The sequence below is a fragment of the Nicotiana attenuata genome, unplaced genomic scaffold (assembly GCF_001879085.1).
Source record: "Nicotiana attenuata strain UT unplaced genomic scaffold, NIATTr2, whole genome shotgun sequence".
NCBI lineage: Eukaryota > Viridiplantae > Streptophyta > Magnoliopsida > Solanales > Solanaceae > Nicotiana > Nicotiana attenuata.
Genome location: NW_017670680.1, coordinates 306,658 through 325,917, shown reverse-complemented (window position 1 = coordinate 325,917; position 19,260 = coordinate 306,658).

Here is a 19,260-nt window from a genome sequence, read left to right as displayed (position 1 = left end):
AAATATGTTTTTGGATCACGTCACATGAAATGCACCCGGATCCTCGACACATTCTTATTCAACGTTTTGGGACTTGGATTTGGGTTGCATGAAATGCACACCCGTATTTAGGAAGGTAAAATTATTAAAAAGTGCACCTAAAGCGACTAACGTGTTATTATCTTTGCGGGAGGCCGTGAAAATTCGCTAAACAGCACATCCCGAATTCTAAGTATTTTATTATAAGCATTTAAAGAGGGCCCCGCAATTTATGCATTTTTTGTTTGGCGGGGCGCACCTCATTTATTTTAAAAGATATCCTAAAGCAAACTATGATTTTCTATTGAATTTTTCTCTAACAAGGCCTAATTAATTAGCATTACAAAATTCGGGCTTCAAGTTCAAGTCCATATTCAAACAAAAGGGAGAACCTCTTAATTTGAACCCGCTACCTAACTCGAAAGCCCAAATTTATGGTTTGACCGGTGAGATAGGCACTTTAGTAATTTGGGCTGCAGAGCCAGGCCAAAGAATGTATTTAATTTTCGGAAATAGGCTTCAGCATCAGCCCAGTGGTGACAGTATTATTCCTGGAACTAACAAAGGCCAAATTGTTTATTGGGTGAGCAGGCCAAGCTTTAGGCCTAGTACATGGCCCAAATATCATGAGCATGAACGAAATCGATATTGGTATAATCAAGGATCCTAGTAGTTTATTCCAAACACAAATAAAGTAAAATCTGGAGTTAATTGTGGTCTGATCCACAACTCATTCGCATTTTTTAGACATTAAATAAGGATGAACTATATTTCAATATCAATTTAAAACTCAATTAAAGAATCAGCACTTGATTGAAATTCTAATAACCAATTGGACTTAAATTATGTGCTCTTAACATTATAAACTTGCAACGAAAATCCTAGCTAGTTCCTGAACCAATTTCCAGCAAACAGTTTGATGTTGATACCATACTCCTAAGCATTTGACAAGAACACTGAAACTAATATCATCAAGTAGTCAACCTGAGACTCAAACTACAACTATTCCGATAATTTAAACGAAAAACTATTTACAACTAGCATCATATTCATACTTGTTTACTCATGATCCTAGAATCCTATTACAGCAGTCTAGATCTAACATTTTACATGCAGCATTCAGGTGTTAGGAAAATGGCTTACAACTAACTCAAAAATATTTAAACAGTTTCGAAAACAGTCCAGTTCAGTCAAGTTATACAGTCCGAGATTTATGTAAATACAAATCAAAATTAAACTACACTAAACAATTACATATCATTTAACATCTAATCAACTATGGAGCATGGCACTCCAAACAGGTACAGTTCAAGGAGTATATTTTATTTCATTTCCACCTCAAAAGCTACATCAAATCAGGTTCGAATGTGTACCTGGAATTGTAAGGTAACAGAAGAAAAGAGGAAGGTCAGCAGCATTTCAAACAGCAAATCACAGCAACAGGAATCAGCAGTATCACAGCAGTTCAGCAACAGAAATCAGAGGCTCACAAGCTCAGAAAGCAATATCAACCACCCAAGACCAATTTCATTCAATGAAACAACCAAAACAGCTCAAATACACCCAAAAATAACTCGAATTTGAACCCAGGACACTTCTGAAGCTTCAGCAACCAAAAGTCGAGCAAAGAGATGAGAATCAACGACTAGAGCTCAAAATTAACCTAGAGAATCCAATGTAACAGTGTTTTTTGGAGTTTTCTACTGGTTTTTTCCTTCTTTTTTTTGATTTTTTGAAGGAATTAAGATCTACGAGAAATTTTGAACTATAAGTGTTCAGATTTTTGAACTTCTTTTGATTTAAAATTCAAGTTTGGATGCTATAACTTGCAGGAAAGGTATTGGAAAAATTTTAGAGGCTGGAAATTTGGAAAACTTTTCAGATCTTAGAACTTTTTTTGGGGAATTTTCAGGTGCTAAAAACTTGTTAAAGAAGGCAAGGGGACTGCCTTTTATAGGCAAAAATGAAGGGAAGCTTCCAGATTTTCACTTACCCCTCTTCCCCCTCTTTTATTTTCAGTTTTTTATTAATTAGTCCTTCATTTTCTGACTTCTTTCTCAAGTTACTGCCCTAAGTTATTGATATTTCAATTAAAGCCCTATTTTAGAAGATCCTAGAAGGTTCTAGCTTCAACTACAGCATTCCTACCCAAACCTGAATACCTAAATTACCCCTGAACTTAATCTGAAATTACCAACCTCGAGTCAATTAACCCAACCCTATTACTTTGATCAAGTTTAACCATAATTGAACCAAGTAACTCTAATCAGCTATATCCAATCACCTAAAATTAATATTTGACTAAACTAACATAAAAGAATTACTGATTAGACTAAACACTAAAAACAAAAGCATTAAAGATCAAACACTGATTAATAGGATTGCCTAAGGATTAAAAGAACAATTAAACCTATAGAAATAAAACTGAATTGATACAAAACACACATAGAATTATACTGCAATCAGAAATCGCACAAATGGGATTAACCCTAAACCAAATCAAACAAAATTAAACTAAAAGAAATAAAAACAGTTACAGGAACAGAATCTAAAAAACAAATCAAAGCATCAGTCATGAACAAAAAAATTGGGCTAAAGGAAAATTGAACACTCATGATGAAAAGATCAAATTAAGACGAAAACTTACCAACTAATAAAACAAAAATCATGAAGCAAAGAACAGAAAAAACAACAAGAAAAAGAAAGAAAGAAAAAAAAATAAAAATGAAAATACCTCGACTTGAATCCAGTGGCCCTTCTTTGACAAATTCGGACTATAATCATCCCTAATTAGGTGTTTTCATGAGAAAACACCTAATTAAGGGCTATTATAGCCCGGAAACCCTTTATCCCCAATTTGCATGCATTAGGGTTCTTGGCCAGACTTCGATCTAAAATTCGAGGAGGACCAGTGAGATTTAAAGGGTACTAGTTGTGGATTTAGGAAGAGGAGAGTGAGGGGAGTGTATGGTGTTAATTTGGTAAAGAAAGGGTGGTGCCGCCCACGGGCGCCGCCGTGGGCGGCGGAGGCGGCGGCCACAGATTTGGATATTCGAGAAGCTTAGCTAACTTTTGGGGAAAACTAAGTTCGGGTTCGAGATGGGGAGAAGGAGGAGCACCTAGGGTGTATTTTTGGGGCTCATCGGAGCATCGCCGCCGGCGGAGGCGATTTCCGGCCGGCGGCTTAGGGCGGAGGCGGTGACGGAGACGGGAAGGGGCAGGAGAGGTACGAGGAAGGTGAATTTTGTCGTTAGGCTTTCTAAAAAAAACGAACACTTTTATTTAATAATCAAGATTGAACCATGGTCGTTGGATTAGAGTGGATGGATGGCTTGGATTGATTTGGCATTCATAATTCAAAACGACGTAGTATCCCTCCTATACTACGTCGTTTGATTGGTCTCAAGGGCATGGTCGTTTGGACCGGGAATAAGGGCGGATTTGGGCCATTTTGGCCGGATTTGGGGAGGGGTTTTGGGCTGGAATTACAAATAGCCCAAACAAATTAACAGCCTATTAATTGTTAAAAATCCCCTTTTTAATTTCTTTATTTGTTTTCTTCTTTTCTTCCTTTATTTATTTAATTCTTTTTCAGATTTTATCAAGTACAAAATTAAAATAGACAAGACCTGATTCAAACTCTAAAATTAAAACTAATTACTTCTCAAAAATCAAACAAATCCTAGTTCAAAAAGAAAACTTAAGGAAAAACCACAATTAAAAGTAAAACAATACAAAAGACTATTTTTAATTATTTTCTCTTATTTTCAATAGTGTTAATTAATCTAACAATCTAGAATTGGGTCCTAAATGCAAGTATGTTATTTTGTAAAAATTTTATGACAACTAAAAATGCACACAAAACACAAAATCATGCAATTAATTCCTAAAAATTCAAATATTAAAAGAAAAATCCTAATTTTAAGAATTCTATAGGAATATTTGAGCGAGGCAAAAATCACGTGCTCACAACCATCAGTTTCAGGTTCATATACTGTATATTGTGATGCTTCAAGAGTAGGGATTGGTTGTGTGTTGATGCAGGAGGGTAGAGTTATTGCTTATGCTTCTCGTCAGTTAAAGCCCCATGAGAAGAACTACCCCGTTCATGATTTGGAGTTGGCTGCCATAGTTCACGCGTTGAAGATTTGGAGGCATTACTTGTATGGCGTATCTTGTGAGGTATTCACCGATCATCGCAGTCTTCAGCATTTGTTCAAGCAAAAGGACCTTCATTTGAGGCAGCGGAGATGGTTGGAGTTGCTTAAGGATTATGACATCACTATATTGTACCATCCGAGAAAGGACAATGTGGTGGTCGATGCTTTGAGCCGAAAGGCATTGAGTATGGGGAGTTTGGCATATATTCTAGTTGGGGAGAGACCTCTTGCGGTTGATGTTCAGGCTTTGGCCAATCGGTTCGTGAGGTTGGATATTTCGGAGCCCAGTCGGGTATTGGCTTGTGTGATTTCTCGATCTTCCCTATATGAGCGCATCAGAGAGCGCCAGTATGATGATCCACATTTGCTCGTCCTTAGAGATAGAGTTCAGCATGATGATTCCAGAGATGTGACCATTGGAGATGATGGAGTATTGAGGATGCAGGGCTGGATTTGTGTGCCCAATGTAGATGGGCTTCGGGAGATGATTCTGGAGGAGGCCCATAGCTCGCGGTATTCTATTTATCCAGGAGCCGCGAAGATGTATCAGGATCTGAGATAGCATTACCGGTGGCGGAGAATGAATAAAGATATCGTGGGATTTGTAGCTCGGTGTCTCAATTGTCAGCAGGTGAAATATGAGCATCAAAGACCGGGTGGCTTGCTTCAGCAGATGGTTATTCCTGAGTGGAAGTGGGAGAGGATCACTATGGACTTTGTTGTTGGACTCCCTCGGACTTTGAAGAGGTTCGATGCTATTAGGGTGATTGTGGATAGGCTGACCAAGTCCCCGCACTTCATTCCTATCTGTACTACTTATTCTTCAGAGCGGCTGGCGGAGTTATATATTCAGGAGATTGTTCGGTTGCATGGTGTCCCAGTTTCCATCATTTCAGATCGGGGCACTCAGTTTACTTCCCAGTTTTGGAAGTCTGTTCAGCGAGAGTTGGGTACTCAGGTACAGTTGAGCACAGCTTTTCACCCTCAGACGGACGGGCAGTCCGAGCGCACCATTCAGATATTGAAGGATATGCCGCGCGCTTGTGTTATTGATTTCGGAGGGTCATGGGATCAGTTTCTACCGCTTGCAGAGTTTGCTTATAACAACAGCTACCAGTCGAGTATCTAGATGGCTCCATATGAGGCTTTGTACGGGAGGCGGTGTAGATCTCCAGTTGGTTGATTCGAGCCCGGTGAGGCTAGGCTATTGGGGATAGAGTTGGTTCAGGATGCCTTAGATAAAGTGAAGGTGATTAAAGAGAGACTTCGTACAGCGCAGTCGAGGCAAAAGAGTTATGCTGACAGGAAGGTTCGAGATGTGTCCTACATGGTTGGTGAGAAGGTCCTATTGAAGGTTTCGCCCACGAAAGGTGTTATGAGATTCGGAAAGAAAGGGAAGTTGAGTCCGCGGTTCATTGGGCCTTTTGAGGTGCTTCGGAGGATTGGGGAGGTGGCTTATGAGCTTGCTTTGCCACCCAACCTGTCGAGTGTGCATCCGGTTTTCCATGTTTCTATGCTTCGGAAGTATATTGGAGATCCGTCCCATGTCCTGGATTTCAGCACGGTTCAGTTGGAGGGCGATCTGACTTATGATGTGGAGCCAGCAGCTATTTTGGAGCGTCAGGTTCGGAAGTTGAGATCAAAAGATATAGCATCAGTGAAGGTGCAGTGGAGAGGTCAGCCTGTGGAGGAGGCTACCTGGAAGACCGAGCGGGAGATGCGGAGCAGATATCCTCACCTGTTTGAGGCTTCAGGTATGTTTCTTGACTCGTTCGAGGACGAACGTCTGTTTAAGTTGGGGGGATGTGACGACTCGGAGGCGTCTCATGAGTTACCGGTCTGTTTCCCTCATTTCTGCTTCTTATTGCTTTGTTCATCTGTGTTTTGAGGTATCGGGTTGGTTGGATTGAATCCGGTTTGGTCTTGGTGAAGTTTGAGACACTTAGTCTCTTTTAAGAAGGCTTAAGTTAGAAAAGTCAACCGGATGTTGACTTATGTGTTAGAGGGCTCGGATGTGAGTTCCGATGGTTCGGTTAGCTTCGGGAGGTGAATTATGACTTAGGAGTGTAATCGGAATGGGTTTTGAAGGTTTGGAATAGATTTAGGCTTGAATTGGCGAAGTTGATATTTTGGCGATTTCTGGTTGATAGGCGAGATTATGATATAGGGGTCGGAATGGAATCTCGAGACTTGCAGTAGCTTTGTTATGTCATTTGGGATGTGTGTGTAAAATTTCAGGTCATTTGGAGGTGGTTCGGTTGGGTTTTTGATCAAAAATGTATTTCGGAAGAATTTAGAAACTTTGGCTTGAATTCGATGTGATTTGAAGGATTTGATGTTGTTTGAGGTGTTTTGACGATTGGAGCAAGTTTGAATAAGGTATTGGGTTATGTTTTTGCTTTTGGTTGAGGTCCCGGAGGCCTCGGGGTGATTTCGGATGGTTAGCAGAAGAGTCGAAGTGTAGTTGCAGCTGCTAAAGTTTGCTGCTTCTTGTGTTTTCGCAACTGCGGTTTGAGGACCGCAGGTGCGGTGCCGCACGTGCGGGAGAGGAGCCGCAGAAGCGGTTTAGGAAGGATTCGTCAGGAGCCGCATCTGCGAAGCCGCGGGTGCGGAAGCTTGACCGCAGGTGCGGTTTTGGGTCTTATAAGTGACTTCCGCAGAAGTGGATGAATGACCGCAAATGCGGTACCGCAGAAGCGGTTATGGGACCGCAGATGCGAAAAGGACTGGGCAGAATGCATATATTTCATCCTTCGCAATTTTTGAAGGGTTTAACCATTTTTGAACTTGGAATTGGGAGCTTTGGGCGATTTTGAAGAGAGAAATCAAAGAGGCTTCGTTGAGGTAAGGATTTTGGACTTAAAACACATTCCTATGGTAGAATTTCATGAATTAAGGCTGTAATTAAGAGGATTAAAGGGCTAAAAATGGAGGATTAGGGCTTGAGTTTAAGAGGCCTTTAGTGGGGGATTTGAGGGGTCATTTGGACTCCGATTTTGGTGTTCTTTATATGTATAGACTCGTGGGGAGACGAGGAATCTATTGATATAAAAATTTCTGAATTTAAGACGTGGGCCCGGGGGTCGGGTTTTGGTAATTTTCGGGATTTTTGATATTTTCGATTGTTTTCACTTGGGCTTTGTTCCCTTAGCATATTTTGACGCCGTAATTCTGATTTTGACTAGATTCGACACGAGTGGAGGCCGATTCGAGAGGCAAAGGTGTCGCGGAGTAGTATTTTCACCGGCTTGAGGTAAGTAACCATTGTAAATCTGGAACTGAGGGTACAAAACCCCGGTATTTGACCTATTTTGATAAACGCAGTGACGCACATGCTAGGTGACGGGCGTGTGGGCGTGCACCGGTGGGGATTGTGACTTGGTCCGTCCCGTAGCAACTATTATATTACTCCTTATTTTGGAAATATTATGTTACTCCTTATTTTGGATATTATACTGTATTATGGGTTGTATGCCATATTTGGGGCCTTGCGCCGACTTGTACAAACCCTTAGGGGCATTTTGATGGTTTTCCTCATTCTACTTGCTAAAAACATATCCTCAGTCATGTTTTACCCATATAACTGTTTAAAACTGGTTTTATGACTCTATTTCCTAGTTGTGAGGACTGTTTGGGCTGAGTTCCCAATTTCTATTGTGGTGCCCGAGAGGCTGTGAGGTTTGATTGAGAGAGGTTGAAATCCCAATTGTGAGGATAATTATATATATGTGTGTGAGTGATGGATCGGGCTGCACGTCGCAGCGATACTTATATGGATCGGGCTGCACACCACAGCGATATATATATATATATATATATATATATATTGGATCGGGCTGCGCGCCGCAGCAATATGACGCTTGGGCTGTGGGAGCCCCTCCGGAGTCTGCACACCCTCAGTGAGCGTAGTCGACTATAAATATATGGATCGGGCTGCACGCCGCAGCGATCACCATGATTTCTATAATTACGAGATAATACTGAGCCGAGTGCTAATAGTGAGTATTGTGTGACGGGAGTTGAGTCACGAGTGACTGAGAGGCTGCCCGAGGGGCTATATTCTAAGTGATTTCTTGCCCGACGGGCCCTGTTATGATGTTTTCACTGCTTTCACTCTCCTTTGAACAAGCCTCTGTTGAAATTATTGCTAAGTATCTGATTTCAAATGTTTAAACTGGAAAAGCTGATTCTTTGACGAAAGTTGGTTTCTAACTGTAAAGTTGATCTGTTATCCTGTGATTTCTCAGTTACATGCTTTTTGAACTGCTCGTCACTATTTTCAGTACTTATTTACTTTAGTTGCTTACTGAGTTGGCATACTCACATTACTCCCTGCACCTTGTGTGCAGATCCAGGTGCCCGAGCGGCCTAGTGAGAGTTTTCAGGTATTCAGCATTTGCCGAGGATTTCGAGGTAGCTGCATGGCGTCCGCAGCCCTCATTTCTCCCTTCTATATTGTTATCTTTTCCGCATTTCCTAGACTATTGATGTAGTAGATGTTCAGACTTTTATTAGAGGCTCTAGACTCGTGACACCAGATTTGTGGGGCTGTGTAGTTCATGTTTTGTTGACTTCCGCATATTTATCTGTTTCTTTACACGCTTATTATAAAATATGGTACTTAAACCTGCGTAAAAATGATTTATTGTTTAAGAAAAAGAGTTGTGGTTAATTGTTCAGTCGGCTTGCCTAGTAATGTGATAGGCGCCATCACGACCAGCATTTGGGGTCGTGACAGTAAAACTGGCCATTTATAAATTTTTTGCAATTATATATTCATATATATTTCAAACCCAAATTCAATTTTGTCCACAAATTTTTGTTTACTTTTTAAGCAATGGACAAGACTCATGCATGAGATATGAATTGTAACTACCCGACCGGTCATTTTGAGCCCTAACGCGCCGTTCAGCAGTTTGAGGCCCCGAGCAGCTTCATTTCAGGTATTACGACTTGTACGCGTGGTCAGAATTGAATTTCGGAAAGTTCGGGGTTGATTCGGAAGGAGAATTTTCATTTCGGAAGCTTTAAGTTGAGAGAATTGACAAGGATTGGATTTCAGAGTAAACGAATTTGGAATCAGGATCTGAAGGTTCCATCAGGTTCGTATGATTATTTCGGACTTGGGCGTATGCCCGGATCGGGTTTTGGATGACCCGGGAGCATTTTGGCGCCTATTTTGGAAGTTAGCATTTTGGCAGAAATTTCATAAGTTTGGATCTCAGTGCATTTCAGTGTTATTGATGTCCGTTTGGGATTCCGAGTCGGGGAGTAGCTCCGTATGGTGATTTTGGATTTGGGAGCGCGATCGGAAGTGAATTCGGATGTCTGTGGGTCATTTTGGAGTCATTTGGCTAAAGATAGAAATTTGAAGGTTTTTGAGAAGTTTGACCGGAGGTGGACTTTTTGATATCGGGGTCAGAATCCGATTCCGGAAGTTGGAGTAGGTCCATAATGTCGAATATGACTTGTGCGCAAAATTTGAAGTCAATCGGACGTGATTTGATAGGTTTAAACATTGAAAGTAGAAGTTTGAAATTCTAAAGTTCATAAAGCTTGGATTGGAGGTCGATTCATGGTTTTGGCATTGTTTGATATGATTTGAGGCCTCGAGCAGGTCCGTAATGTGTTTTGGGACTGGCTGGTATGATTGGTTGGGGTCCCGGGGGCCTCGGGTGGATTCCGGGTGATTAACGGATCAAAAATGGAATTTTTGGAAGGCTGAAGTTGCTGGTTGTTGGTGTAACCGCACCTGCGAGAAAAGGGCCGCAGGTGCGGAGCCGCAGAAGCGGCCCTGTAATCGCAGATGCGGTTTGGGCAAAGGGAAGCTGGGACCGCAAATGCGGTCGTTTGGCTGCAAAAGCGAGACTGCATCTGCAGAAAGGGTAGCGCAGAAGCGGAAAATGGGAGCCTGGGGGAAAGCGCAGAAGCGGTGGGCTGGCTCGCACCTGCGGAACCGCAGAAGCGGTCAAGGGACCGCAGGTGCGGAAAGTGCTGGAGGCAGAGAGGTGTTTTAAAAATCGAGATTTGGCCATTTCTCTCATATTTTTCTTGGCTTGCGCGATTTTTGGGAGAGCTTCAAGTGGGGTTTTTCATCATCAACGATAAGGTAAGCTAATCCCATCCATCTTGAGTTAAATACATCGATTCTGTATGGATTTTAGCATGTAAATTGGTGGAAACTTGGGGTTTTGGTAGAAAGACCTAGAAATTTATATTCTAGGAATTTGACCACGATTTTGGGTATGGAATTAAGAGAAAATTATATATATGAGATTGTGAGGCTATGGGTAAACTTATTCTTCGAAAATTTTAAAAATCCGGGCACGTGGGCCTGAGGGCATTTTTGTCAACTTTCCGATCGGGGTTAGAAATTGTTATCAATTTGATTAATATGAGTAGTTTATTGTATATTAATGGATTTGATAATCATTGGCTAGTTTTGGGAGTATTTAGTATCGATTCAAGACTTCGGAAAGGCGTGGAATGCCGGTTATGGATCTTCGGAGCGAGGTGAGTCTCCTTTCTAACCTTGTAAGAGAGAATTGTCCCCATAGGTGACTTAATTGGTTATGTGCTCCCATTTGCAGGGGCTACGTACGCACGAGGTGACGAGAGTCCGTGCGTAGCTACTATTATGCTTAAGTCCGGATAGTCTAGGACCCAGAAGCATGCTTACTTGTAATAAATGCAACCTTGTTGACAAATTTAAAAATGCTTGAACATATTGAACGTGAAAATGAATTTCTAATAAACTAGATATAAGCCCTTGACTCTTAAAAGAGACACTAGCCTTTTTCTGAATAATTGCTCCTTGATGAGTTATTGACTTGACTATTTGAATGTGTTTATCTATTGTGGAACAGGCCGAACGCCTCGGTAGATTAAACAGATGCATCTATGGTTCGCGCCATTCGACCCTCTAGCAGTGCACGATTTAAATATTGTTGGATCGGGCCGTACGTCCTCGGCATGAGTTGCGCATGCTTGTATTGCTTGCTGTGATTGACTTGAAATAATTGTTAATTAATGGATTAGGAATCCGGAGACTTTAAATAAAAAGGAACTTTCACCTGTTTAATGACTCATTTAGATTCTACTGTTGTTCTTAATAAATCCGTGAATCATCGCATTAATAATATCATTACTGGACCTTTAGTAAGTGTCGAAGTTGCCATCTCGTCTCTACTTCTTCAAGATTAGGCGGGATACTTACTGAGTACACGTTGTTTTTGTACTCATACTACACTTCTGTGCATTTTTGTTGCACAGGCACATGTACTTCTAGTGGCCTACTGGGCGTAGCAGCACGGATAATACTGGGACTAGGTGAGTTGCATTACTCGAGGCGGCCCGCAGCTAGTAGAGTCCCTTCCAGTATGTTGTATTTACTTTCTGTCCATCTGTATTCCGGACGGATGTTGTATTGTATTGTTTCTTAGAAATAGCTTATGCACTTGTGACACCGGGTTCTAGGGATGTCTATGGGTTTATTCAGAAACTTTAATAAGTTGTTAAATGTTTCACTATTTATTTAGTGGAATTTATTATGTATTGTTTAAACGTATAAAAGAAGTGGTTTTGGGAGATATTTAAAACAAGAATTTAATTAAGTATTTTGGTTGGCTTGCCTGACAGCGGTGTTCGGCGCCATCACGACCCTTAGTGGATTTTGGGTCGTGACAATATGGTATCAGAGCACTAGGTTCCTAGGGTCTCACGAGTCATGAGCAAGTCTAGTAGAGTCTCGCGGATCGGTACGGAGACGTCTGTACCTATCTTTGGGAGGCTGCAGGACTGTTAGGAGTACTTCCCTTCTTGATTCCTCATCGTGCGATTTCATTCCTTGAGGCTTATGCCCTTGCTTCCTTCCTACTCAATCTTACGCGGCGCGAACCGCTGGTTATAAATCGAGAATTGAAGAATTGTAATGGTACTACCGATGTGGTACGGGATGTTTCTCCCCGCATAGTTGTCTGAGCTATTATCGCCGCCTTGTGAAAGGATATTCTGTCGTTTCGGCTCGGTAGCGGTGCTTCTAAGAGCTCTGAGGCTAGGCATAAGTTTCCATGATGCTATGAATGATTGTTCCGCAGTATTGATATGAGGGTAGGATGTTTGCCTCCGTGTCGGGGCAGAGAATGACTTGAAGGGAGGTTTACTCAGTGCATGATTCAGAGATTCGGTATTTTACTTCTGGTGGAGGAAAGGAAATCGGACTAAAAATGTGCAGGTTTGGGTTGATGGAGTAATGATGATTTGGTATTTGTGAGCGTGGTAGAGTTTTCTTCTATGATGAGGTGTAGTTGTCCCTATTGAATGTACTAAGTTCGCCGGTATTATGATCTTCTACAATTCGCCTTTGGGGTAAGATATTGCGAAATGGTATTGAAGAAGCGGCTGTCAGATATCGTGGGGTGCGGTAGTGCAGGATTGAATCAGTGTTCCCAATGTCGACGGTTAGAGGAAGATGATCTTCGGAAAGGTTTAAAGTTAGTAGCAATTGTGGGTTCAAGTGCCACGAAGATAGATTTTATTTAAGGCAACAACTGAGCAGCAAAGGATGAGAAAGGACATGTGGGGAGCGTCAGGCGGTAGTTAAAATTTCTAGAAGGCCAAGCATAAGAAGCAAAGGTCGAGTAGTCGACTAAAAAGATGGGTTCGCCAAAGTGGGAAAGTTTTTGGTGATTTGGGAATTTTTGTGATTGGTGGTTTGGGACACACGGACTAATTTGAAGTATGGGCTATTATGCGGCATGAGACTTGATATAACAGAAAGGAGCTACTAGAAATGGAGAAGGATACAACCTAACTTTGAATGGGAAGGATGTTTCCCCGCACTTAATTGATGTCTACGAGGGGTGAATGGATTCGTCAGCTAGAGGGTGAGCTTGGACTCGGGATGGGTCATTAATGTCGTGGTGTTTGCACCCCGTGTAGCGGTGTTGGAAGACGTCAGCACGTAGATCCCACAGGCGGGATATCTCCAGTGAGCAGGACGGCGGTCGCATGGTTGGCAAGGTTCTACAAAGGGGTCTATTGGCTATACAGCAAGGAGACCGGTCGTGTGAATGTGGTTGATGATTCAGAGTATAAAAAGGAGTGTTACAGAAATATTTCCGAGAATTTTGTCGGTTGATTGCACAAGGTTATGTCAATAAGAAATAAAGGATCCTGGTGGAGTCCAGAGTTGTGTAATAATGGCTTCAAGCTAAGTGGGAGAGTCCCACCGCCTATGATTAGGGTTGCATTGTTAACTACTTGCGAGGTTTCTGGTTATTAGCATATTGATGGGTCATTTCAGCTACGGAAAGGACATAAGCGGTGATTTGAGCAAAGGAATCATTAAAGGAGTGATATGGTTGGCCTTATCGGCCCATGTTCAGACTTGGGGAAGGATTCAGGACTTACGCCTTGTATAGATGTGGATTTCAAGGGAAGTGATTCTGCCGGGTGCTTCGTCGAGAGGGTATTCATGTGCTAGAAGATTCATAGAGTTGATTATATTCGGGCCAAGCCAGAGCGAGTGGCTCTTAACAACGGTCCTGGTGGATCCAAAAGGGTAAAGTGTGGTGCCTAATGGTTTCGAGCCTATAGATACAGTTAAGAATCAAGCTTGGTAGCAGCTTATGATAAGAGGCTCAGAATGTTCTATGATGTTTTGACTTGTAGTGTAGCATTGAGAAGAAAAGGAGAAAAAGACTTCGGATCCATAGAGGAATCATCAGAATGGATGTGCCAGACGAGATGCGAATATGCGCACAAGAAAGGTATGAAATGGTTCGTGGCATTTGAGACAGCATGGTCTCGTGAGTCAAGGTCACTCGAGATGAGTGCGGATGGAGTATGCTATGTGTTGAATGGAGTTATTATTATTTCTAAGGCAATCAAGGATAAATTGGAAGAAGGTAGATTGATTAGCCATAGTCGAATTGGCATGTTGGTGGCAGTGATCGGTTCCTTCAGCACGATCAAGTTATGCAAGTGATTTGTGGCGGTGCATGTGAGGTTTGTCGGCCGCCGTAATTGATGCTATTCAGAAGTATTCTACTGTTATGGCCTGTCATGTGTAGGCGGGTCCCGGAAGGGTTGTGGTGGCTTAAGACCACTACTGAGAGATTTGGCGTGTCTTACGGTTATGAGGATTCATCTGTGTGTCGCAATGGTTCTCCTGAAGCGAGCTAAGTGAAAAGTTTTGATGTGATGAAGTGTTAATCTATTAGTAGTTCCGGAGTTATAATAAAAATCGTGTTCTATCGTATATTTGCGTGTTGGGTGCAGTGAGCGGTACTGAATTTGAAGTGAGAATCAAGGTTACAGTTTGGTGTTGACAAGAATGTCACGAGCACGGATGAGCAGGGAAGTAGTTTCGATGTTTAAAGTAAGTTAGTATTGTCTTCAGCGTCACCTGAGATCGAGTTTGTGAAAGACGCTCTGCATCCTGGTTATGGATTCTTGATCGTTTTTCAGCGTTAGTGCGGCCGGTGGAATGGATATACAGACTTGCATCTGTTACGAAAGGTCGTAGGGGGCGTGTTCCACGGGAAGATTGTACAAGTGTGGCATGTAGTCACTGATTGATTGGAGAATGAAACCAAGCATGGAGATTGTGTGGATGATTACTCTGGTTATGATGGTTGTTCTTATGTGTTATGAGAGAAAGGGGAGCTATTATGGACCTTTGAAAGGTTATTAGTCTAGTTCGGTGCGATCAGAATCAGTTTGAGGCCTGTGAATGGATTTAAATGTGAATATGGGCTCTATATCAGGCCAGATGTGTTCATTTCAGCAATGCGCTCCTTTGGACAAGTAGTCAGGGTACTATTTCGTCGTCAGCTATCTCATGTAATGATATATTATGTCGTATGAGTTGTGAGACGGCTTGGTGAATTTCTTATGTGTTGAGGTTCCGCGTAAAGATGATATTATATGAGCAGGATGGCTCTCGAGATTCAGATCGTATACCGCACCTCAGTTGTTCTTGAGTTTTGTAGCCTATGGCACTATATGTCTCCCCAGGGATGGTATTATGCACTTAGCGTGCTTTTGACCGATATTCGGTATTTTGTTGTAATGAGCAATTTAGCTCGATGTATATCTCCTTATGTGAATTCTATGTGCGGATCGGGTGGCACGCCGCCATGGGTATGTTATTTGGATCAGGTTGCACGCCGCAACAATTTGATGTCGAGTACAGTCTTCTATAAGCTATTTTTGTATGCCTTGCTTCCTATTTTCTAAGGAAAGTCCATATTAGTGCGTGAGTTGAGTAGTTCCTTACAGAGTTCATTTTCCTTATGCATCGCGTTCGAGTTGGTAGCCTATTGGCACGTTGTGGCATCATATGAGACTTTCGGTCATGTCAGGGGTGACTTGCTGCCTGAGCAGTTCGTATAGAGTAAGATAAGGTTACTGGATCTAGGATCAATGCTATCGGATTATATGAAGTACATTAAGGAGCTAAGGCCATTATTTGGTTCAAGATGAGGTGATGGTTCCTGACAGGAGTATAGACCCAATGATTTGTTGGTTCGGCAACTGGTTATGAATTTCTACGCATCTCTTCCGTCGTGGCGGTATTATAAGAGTTAGAGCAAGACCTATGTAGGTCATAAGGTGCAATGGGAGCGTCAGATTCGTGGAATTTCGATTTATTCGATCAGAGAATGCCATTGTGGTCCTGTGAATAAGGTGGTGCAAGGTGTGAATTCAGCTAAGATATGCAGTCATGTTTTGGTGTTGCGTATAGTTATTGAGCGTATGTTGGAACAGGCCTTGGCAGAGAATTCCGGATGATGGAATTGGGCTCTAAGGCTTATTTGCTTAAGTGAAAAAGGATATCTTCAGATTGACCGAGCTAGGGCGCCCAGCTGAGTTGTGGTAGCACGGGCAGGTGCTCGAGGTGTTAAACGGTGAATTCAGACAACCCCAGCACAGTCCCTAGCACGTTCGAGGATGATCGTATGTTTAAGTGGGAGAGGATGTAACGACCCGACCGGTCATTTTGAGCCCTAGCGCGCCGTTCAGCAGTTTGAGGCCATGAGCAGCTTCATTTCAGGTATTACGACTTGTACGCGTGGTCAGAATTGAATTTCGGGAAGTTTGGGGTTGATTCGGAAGGAGAATTTTCATTTCGGTAGCTTTAAGTTGAGAGAATTGACAAGGATTGGATTTCAGAGTAAACGACATCGGAATCGGGATCTGAAGGTTCCAGCAGGTTCGTATGATAATTTCGGACTTGGGCGTATGCCCGGATCGGGTTTTGGATGACCCGGGAGCATTTTGGAAGTTAGCATTTTGGCAGAAATTTCATAAGTTTGGATCTCAGTGAATTTCAGTGTTATTGATGTGCGTTTGGGATTCCGAGTCTGGGAGTAGCTCCGTATGGTGATTCTGGATTTGGGAGCGCGATCGGAAGTGAATTCGGATGTCTGTGTGTAATTTTGGAGTCATTTGGCTAAAGATAGAAATTTGAAAGTTTTTGAGAAGTTTGACCGGAGGTGGACTTTTTGATATCGGGGTCGGAATCTGATTCCGGAAGTTGGAGTAGGTCCGTAATATCGAATATGACTTGTGCGCAAAATTTAAAGTCAATCGGACGTGATTTGATAGGTTTAAACATCGAAAGTAGAAGTTTGAAATTCCAAAGTTCATAAAGCTTGGATTGGAGGTCGATTCTTGGTTTTGGCATTGTTTGATATGATTTGAGGCCTCGAGCAGATTCGTAATGTGTTTTGGGACTGGTTGGTATGATTGGTTGGGGTCCCTGGGGCCTCGGGTGGATTCCGGGTGGTTAACGGATCAAAAATGAAATTTTTGGAAGGTTGAAGTTGCTGGTTGCTGGTGTAACCGCACCTACGAAAAAAGGGCCGCAGAAGCGGCCCTGTAGTCGCAGATGCAGTTTTGGCAAAGGGAAGCTGGGACCGCAGATGGGTCATTTGGCCGTAGAAGCGGGACCGCATCTGCGGGAAGGGTAGCGCAGAAGCGGAAAATGGGAGCCTGGGGGAAACCGCAGAAGCAGTGGGCTGGCTCGCACCTGCGGAACCGCAGAAGCGGTCAAGGGACCGCAGGTGCGGAAAGTGCTGGAGGCAGAGAGGTGTTTTAAAAATCGGGATTTGGCCATTTCTCTCATATTTTTCTTGGCTTGGGCGATTTTTGGGAGAGCTTCAAGTGGGGTTTTTCGTCATCAACGATAAGGTAAGCTAATCCCATCCATCTTGAGTTAAATACATCGATTATGTATGGATTATAGCATGTAAATTGGTAGAAACTTGGGGTTTTGGTAGAAAGACCTAGAAATTTATATTCTTGGAATTTGACCACGATTTTGGGTATGGAATTAAGAGAAAATTATATTTATGAGTTTGTGAGGCTATGGGTAAACTTATTCTTCGAAAATTTTGGAAATCCGGGCACGTGGACCCGAGGGCATTTTTGTCAACTTTCCGATCGGGGTTAGGAATTGTTATAAATTGGATTAATATGAGTAGTTTATCGTATATTAATAGATTTGCATAATCATTGGCTAGTTTTGGGAGTATTTAGCATCGATTCAAGGCTTCGGAAGGGCGTGGAATGTCGGTTATGGATCTTCGGAGCGAGGTGAGTCTCCTTTCTAACCTTGTAAGAGGGAATTGTCCCCATAGGTGAGTTAATTGGTTCTGTGCTCCTATTTGTGGGGGTTATGTACGCACGAGGTGACGAGAGTCCGTGCGTAGCTACTATTATGCTTAAGTCCGGATAGTCTAGGACCCAGAAGCATGCTTACTTGTAATAAATGCAACCTTGTTGACAAATTTAAAAATGCTTGAACATATTGAACGTGAAAATGAATTTCTAATAGACTAGATATAAGCTCTTTACTCTTAAAAGAGAAACTTGTCTTTTTCTGAATAATTGCTCCTTGATGAGTTATTGACTTGACTATTTGAATGTGTTTATCTATTGTGAAACGGGCCGAACGCCTCGGTAGATTAAATAGATGCATCTATGGTTCGCGCCATTCGACCCTCTGGCAGTGCACGGTTTAAATATTGTTGGATCGGACCGTACGTCCTCGGCATGAGTTGCGCATGCTTGTATTGCTTGCTGTGATAGTTGTTGATACTAATATCTGCTTTCCCTGACTTGAGATAATTGTTAATTAATGGATTACGAATCCGGAGGCTTTAAATAAAAAGGAACTTTCACCTGTTTAATGACTCATTTAGATTCTACTGTTGTTCTTAATAAATCCGTGAGTCATCGCATTAATAATTTCATTACTGGACCTTTAGTAAGTGTCGAAGTTGCCATCTCGTCTCTGCTTCTACAAGATTAGGCGGGATACTTACTGAGTACACGTTGTTTTTGTACTCATACTACACTTCTGTGCATTTTTGTTGCACAGGCACATGAACTTCTAGTGGCCTACTGGGCGTAGCAGCACGGATGATACTAGGACTAGGTGAGTTGCATTACTCGAGGCGGTCCGCAGCTAGTAGAGTCCCTTCCAGTATGTTGTATTTACTTTCTGTCCATCTGTATTCCAGACGAATGTTGTATTGTATTGTTTCTTAGAAATAGCTCATGCACTTGTGACACCGGGTTCATGGGATGTCTATGGGTTTATTCAGAAACTTTAATAAGTTGTTAAATGTTTCACTACTTATTCAGTGGAATTTATTGTGTATTGTTTAAACGTATAAAAGAAGTGGTTTTGGAGATATTTAAAACAAAAATTTAATTAAGTATTTTGGTTGGCTTGCCTGACAGCGGTGTCCGACGCCATCACGACCCTTAGTGAATTTCGGGTCGTGACATGAATTATTTGCAGATGCACTTACTAATGTACGTTCAACCTTATTTGTAACTTGGTAAACTATAAAAGTTGGAATCCAAATATTCAACATAAGTTTAATCTATTTTAATTCACTGTTTGGAACAAAAGGTAAACCAAGCACCTTCTTTTGATAATGTTTCTCCTTACTTTTTCTTTCAATCTCAATGTTTTATTTCCTATTTATGGAATGTTGAAGACCATTGTTTTCGAATGTTATATATATATATATATATATATATATATATATATATATATATATAT